At 35.5% G+C, this 6,875-nt stretch overlaps 1 long non-coding RNA gene across 5 annotated transcripts in view; it reads left to right on the top strand.

Annotated features, from left to right (window-relative positions):
- Nucleotides 1–1,000, top strand: part of LOC116419830 — a 215,807-nt gene extending 214,807 nt beyond the window's left edge. For all 5 annotated transcript variants that reach the window (XR_004230144.1, XR_004230143.1, XR_004230146.1 and 2 more), the window contains one exon: nucleotides 951–1,000. This is a non-coding gene — a long non-coding RNA (uncharacterized LOC116419830). The remainder of the gene's footprint in view (nucleotides 1–950) is intronic.
- Nucleotides 1,001–6,875: the final 5,875 nt, after the last annotated feature.

Here is a 6,875-nt window from a genome sequence, read left to right on the forward strand (position 1 = left end):
AATCTGATGACGCAGGACATACTTCAGCTTTTGGAAGACTTTGAGAAGTGGGTTTGCAGATGAAAAGTGTATCCTTTGGCTAAAATTACTCTAGGGTATTTGTTTTTTTTTTACCAGAATTATTGAAAAGGTCATGTCTGGTAACTAATAAATTGAACAATTTCAGTTGGCTAAGCTGGTTAGAATTGGAAGAATCCATTATAGTTAACATTACAACTTCTTATTTGAAACAAGAATCTTTTCTACAACATTTGAGATGTTATTTTTCATACTACTACAAAGAAAGGACCTTTTAAATGATAATTTTAAAATGTATTTATGAAAATAAAAGCAAGAAGGAGAAAGACAGACAGACCTATATTTGTATACCACAAGTAATGGGGAACTCATTACCTAACACAGTAGCTCACTGCATTTTGGAACAGTTCTCCATGTTAGAAAGCTTCTTCTGATTGAGCAGAAATCTGCTTCTGGTAATTTTCCACCAAGTGGTGTAAGTTCTTTGCAATGAGGGAGAACAGAATAAATCTAAACAATCTTCCATATTACATTTGAACTGATCCAGTTCTTCTTCCTTATTTCTCAGGATAGCTAACATTTTCAAGGAATGGACTGTTATGCCAATGGAGTCTTGTTTAGAAATGGAAAACTACAGGCATATAGATAAAAAAAATCTTCATTTTTTTTATAGAGGGGAAGTATGTTATTTTAATATGCTGTGATTATTTTTAGTTGTAATGATGACAGCATGACTCACCACACTTCCTCGCCCCTCCTCCCCCATGCTTTCCCCAACTTATCTTTCTTGTCCTGTCCTGCCAGTGGATGGACTGATAGCTTGTTTTCTATAATATGGTTATAACCATGTAGATGGGAACTGGACTCAGGATATTAAAGCTAGAAGGGACCTTATGGAATATCTAGTCTTTTGTTTTTATTTTGTTTTTCAGATGGGCAAAGAGGATTCCAGACAGAGAAAATGGCTTGCTTCTGAAGACCATAAAATAAACCAACAGAGCCAGGACTGCTGACCTTCAGTATACTTTTCACTACTCACACTGTCATTTTTGTCTTGAGTTAGGGCCATCAGACATGCAGGTTCAGAGTTAAGTCTTCTCTATCCTAGGAATGCCACCATCATGGTGAAGTACATACATTTCATCCCCATTGTCTCAATTTTAAAAATAAACATGTCTTCCTACCCTTCATTTAGGACCCCTATGTGATCAAACACTTGGTCATCACGTGGATATGTTTCCCTTCCTGGGGAAAATATCTTGAATTGAATTCAATTGAGCAGATGTTCCAGAGTGTCCACCATGCATAAGATATACATTAAATTCTGGAGAAATAAAGATAAAATGGACAGTTTTTGCCCTCAAGGAGCTTATATTTTTCCACTGATTAGAACATTACAAATAAATACAAAGCATATAAAAAGTTACTTTCTAAGGGAGAAGGGATCATTATTACTTGGGTCTGAGTTGAGAGGTGAATGTCAGAGAAAGCTTTAATAAGAGGTAAATCCACATTAAATCTTAAATCTTTGAAACTCAAGAGGCAGATGTGAACAAAGGGAATATTCCAAGTAAAGGGGTCAGTTGGTAATGAGACAAAGAAGTTGAGAAATGGAAGGCTGTGTCCAGGACATTGCCAGCAGGCCAGTTTTGTGGAACACAGAGTACACGAAGAACATATTTTGATATTTCTATCTAGATTTCCAAGGCGAGAAAGCTTTAGGAAGCCATTTACTTTGATGCTCTATGAAATTTTGTTTGAGAGATGATCACTAATTTGTAGTCAATTTTGTCAAGCAGCGAGCATGCATGATTCATGTTCTGTCCTATCTTCTGCCCACCCTGCACCCCCACACTCCCCAAGTCTTGCCTCCTTGCTAGGCTCCTATTTTCAGATCTCTCCCTTGCCAGCATTTTTGCCTCTTTCTCAGCCCACCATCTTTTTTTCTAAAAGCATTCAATTGACCAAGACAAAGATGATACCAGAGAGGCAGACTCTATATGAATAAAAGAGACTGAGCGACAAGTCTACCATTGCTATACTTGTACAAAAGCCTACTGAGAGTGCCCACGTTTTATTGACAGTGTGACATGTAGAGAGCACTTTCACATGTCCCCATCCTCTGGGCAGAGAAGACAGGTGATAAATGAATAAGGGCTGTAGTGATATCATACTGAGAAATTATTTTTCAGGAAGACTTCAGCCTGTGGTGCAGGTAGCTCATCTTTGTCAGATGTCATCCTTCTTAATATGACCTTTAAGGACAGTTCTTATAAGGGACATTTCCCAAGAGGAAAAAGAAACCCCTGACTGATTTGTCATATAACTACTCCTACCTTTTTTCTTTCAAGTAGTAAAGCATAAAGGGAGTATAATTTAAGGAAAATAAATTCTCTTCCTTGCTGTCTACTTACTCATCTCATTGTTCTTACCAGAATCATCACTTATACCATAATATTATAATTCTAAACATTTGTTGTACCCTGACACTGTCCTTGGTCCCCTTCCTTTGACTTCCTATATATTTTCTTGGTTATATCATTACTTCCCAGGATTTTGCTTATCATCTTGACTCCTTTATCAATACATCTAATCCTAGTCTGGACTTCCTTTTCTATTTGTTCTTTTCTTGAATTGTCTCCTTGGGATGCAGTGTGGTCAGGTAGAAAAAATTCTGGCTTTATAGTCAGAGGACATGGTTTCATATCCTGGATCAGCCAGGATATTCCTTAATAAAGGAATCTTAAATCTTAAATCAGTCACTTTAATTCCCTGGGCCTCAGTTTCCTCAACTGTAAAAGGAGGGATTGGGCTAGAAAACCTACAATTGATGTTTCTTGTTTTGGGTTTGTGAACTTGTTTTTTTTTAATACAATTAATACAATAATGATATTTAAATATATTTGTTTCCTTTGTAATTATGTGTTTTATTTTATGCTTTTCACAACATTCTAAGATAGTTTGCATAGGCTTTCCCAGACTGCCAAAAATTTCATGATCCAAAAAAAGGTTAAGAATCTTTGACTTGGAAGTTCACTTCCAACTATAAATCCATGATACTATCAACAATTGAACCACACATTACATGTGTCTCATTACTAGAAATAGTCAGTAGCCTAATTGAATCCATAATCAATCTCTTTTTCTGGTTCCTGGGTCTCATGCAACTTGGCTTCTTAGAAAAATATAGTTTTTTAAGACTCATGGCTATAAAAACTTCTTTTTTGTTTTTTTTTCAAGTTTTTTATTTTTCAAACATACTGCATAGACAATTCTTCAACATTAACTCTTGCAAAACCCTGTGTTCCAATTTCCCCCCCTTCCCCCACACCTTTCTCTGGATGGCAAATAGTCCAATATATCATGTTAAAACATAATAGAAACATGTTAAATATGATATATGTGTACATATTTATACACTTATTTTTCCACACAAGAAAAAAAAGAGAAGCAAAATAAATTGCAAGCAAACAACAAGAAGAGTGAAAATGCTATGTTGTGAACCACACTCAGTTCCCACAGTCCTCTCTCTGGGTGTAGATGGCTCTTTTCATCACTGACCAATTGAAAGTGATTTGAATAATCTCATTGTTGAAGAGACCCATGTCCATCAGAATTGACCATTGTATAATCTTCTTGTTGCCATGTATAATGATCTCCTGGTTCTGCTCATTTCACTTAGCAACAGTTCATGTGAGTCTCTCCAGGCTTCTATGAAATCATCCTGTTGGTCAATTCTTACAGAACAATAACATTCCATAGTTTTCATATACCATAATTTATTCAGCCATTCTCCAACTGATGGGCATCCATTCAGTTTCCAGTTTCTAGCCACTACAAAGAGGGCTGCCATAAACATTTTTGTACATGTGGTCCCTTTGCCTCCTTTAAGATTTCTTTGGGATATAACCCCAGTTCAAACACTGCTTGATCAAAGGATATGTACAGTGTGATAACTTTTTGAGCATAGTTCCAAAATGCTCTCCAGCATGGTTGAATCTGTTCACAGTTCCATCAACAATGTATTAGTGTCCCAGTTTTCTCACATCCCCATCAACATTTGTTATTATCTTTCCCTGTCATTTTAATGGCTATATAACCTTAATGGAAGAACATTTGCATTTTTAAATGATAGGACCCCTTAAGACCAGTTGCTTTAAACATATACTATTATTCACTCAAAAAACATATGCTTATCCCTAACAATTGTCTCTAAGGACTGATCCAGCCCTAAATCTTATAAAATATGAGGCTAAGTGTATTATCTTCATGAACCAGCTTATAAGTGCTTGGGCTCAATTTATAGAATTTTGAAATGCCCTTACAAAGACTAAGGGCATAGAAGCACATATGTTTAGATAAATATAATCATCCATTCTCTCAAATGGCAGTCACACTTAACAAAATTGACCCCTGACCTCTGCATCGTGAGCACTGACAGAGTCCTCTGTGAATTACATTGACATCAAATATATGTAGAAATGTGCAAAGTACTGTTCTATACTGCACCAATATGCACCCTTAGTTGTATACCCTTCTTAGAGTCTCACTGGGTAAGGGATATAACACATTACTCCAGATCACTTGTTGCTATGGTGATCACTCAGTCTCCAAGAAATCCCTTTCCTAAAATTAGTCCTTCATTGCTCACATCATACTAGCCCTATGTCTGCTATGTGAAACCAAAATACTTATCATCTATTTGAACTTAGGGAACACTTGATTTTCATGGACCTCAGTTTCCACATTTGAAAAATAGATGAATTATATTGACCAAACTACTTTTCAACTCATGATGTTAAAAACTCAAGATCCCAGACAAGTTAGGAAGAGTGAGAGCTTTCTCCTTCTGAATAACTGGATGAGCATATCCCAAAAATGGGATAAGCTTTTATTTCATTCTTGTTCTTTATATCCTTAGTACCTAGCCCAGGAAGTAGAACATCATAAAAATCTACTAAAGATGATTGTTCATTATAATAGCTAATATTTATAAAGCTTAATCACTTATTAAAGTGATTTTAATCACTTAAAGTTAGAATTATGCTTTACATTTTATCTCATTTGATCCTCTCAACATGCATTTAGGGTTAGGGTTAATATTGTGTACTATATTCCCCAAACTAGTATTAGGACAAATATTTAGTAGAGACTTAGTAAATACTTGTTTATATATAAATGTTGTCAATCTGTTTTTATATCTGTTATAAAATAGATATAACATTTAATTGGAAGACACATATATACACATAAGTATTGTATTTGTCTCTTTGGATATGTGTGTGTGTGTGTGTACCCCCAAATAAATTGTGTATTCCCTTTTCAATTGAAACAAAGTTTCTAGGGGCAGGGGCATTTATTTCATCATTTTCTTTTTCTCTCTTGCATCTAGCAAACACTATCTGACATATAATAGAGGCATAATTTCATTTCATTTCAAAATCTGTCCATTTCACAGGGTTACATTTCTCAAAATGCATGTATATTGTTTGTGTGTTTGCTTTTCTATTAAAAAAAAAAGAGATACCCAAAGGGACAGAAGAAATCCATGGGTGTATATTCTGGTTAACTAGATGAAGCATGAATTGGTGTGGCACTAAACAACGGCTCATTTCCCCCACCTTAAAGCTAAACAAAGTCTGGAGGTGAGTTCTTGAACAAATCACATCAATTGGAAGTTTTTTCACTATATTTGGTCTCTTCAGGCTTTGGTGATTTGCAGGTGTTTAATAAGATATATCACATATCCTTCTCTAACTTTTATTTCTCTCATAATCCCTCCCTTCTTCATATAGCAGTCTACTTCATAAGCCACATTTGAATTCCTTAATTGCATAATCTAGCACGATAAGCTCAAGTATATGCATCATACATTTGATCTTTATTTTTTTTGGCTGAATTTTTCATTCTCCAAATATAAGCATTCAGATTGCCTATTTTGAGGGTACTCCAGCAATATAATTCAAAATCTTTCTTTCCTTCCCTGGGAAGGCTGACCCTTGGGAAACCATGTCTATAGCAAATGAGAAAATTCATCAAGTTTTGACATCTTCTCTGGAAAGCAAAACTTTTCAATAATGATGAATTCGGAGGTTGTGATTGACACTTTACATACACACATGCCAAAAAGCGTGAGCATATACACAATTTTATGGAGGGTGGGTGACCTCTGTACAATTCCACATTGGAGAGATTGCTGGAAGAAACATCAGTTGATTGATTTCATTTTCTCTGACTTGTCAATAAAGGACCAATATATCCAATTGAAAAATAAACAAACCTCTGCCAGAAGATAGGTTGTGTGGCAGATGCAATGACAGGTAGGTAACTTAATTAATTTGTCATTGACCTTGGCACTTGCTTTCCAAGCTTGTAATTACTATCTGAATTTGAGGTAGAGAGGAATGGTGGAAATTATCTTTCCTTGTTCTCTTGTTTTTGTTTCATTTGTGAGTGAATAAAGGAGTCCTATTTCAATAATTTAATTGACCTCTGGGGGACATCCTAAGGAATTTGCTTTCAGAGTTTTTTGGAAATATCTGGGGAATTGAAGGACATGATGATTTAGACTTTGGGGAAACATAGTCCCTGGCTTCTTCTGGCCACTTGGTGCCTAAAAATATGGGTGCTTTGATTAGATTAAAATATTAATCTTGGGCAAATATGTCAAAGCCTAGAGGAAAATTTCCAGCAATATTGCAGATGACCACTAATAGAAGGATAGACTCAGCCTTGACTTGTCTTATGAGAAGATGGCCAGAAACAGCTTAGCATCTCAAGGAACAGTCTCACTCATCTGATTCTTTTATGTCACCTCAAAGTAAAGCAATGACATATTTATGTAGCAATTTACAGTT

Source organism: Sarcophilus harrisii, chromosome 6 (genome assembly GCF_902635505.1).
Source record: "Sarcophilus harrisii chromosome 6, mSarHar1.11, whole genome shotgun sequence".
Lineage (NCBI taxonomy): Eukaryota > Metazoa > Chordata > Mammalia > Dasyuromorphia > Dasyuridae > Sarcophilus > Sarcophilus harrisii.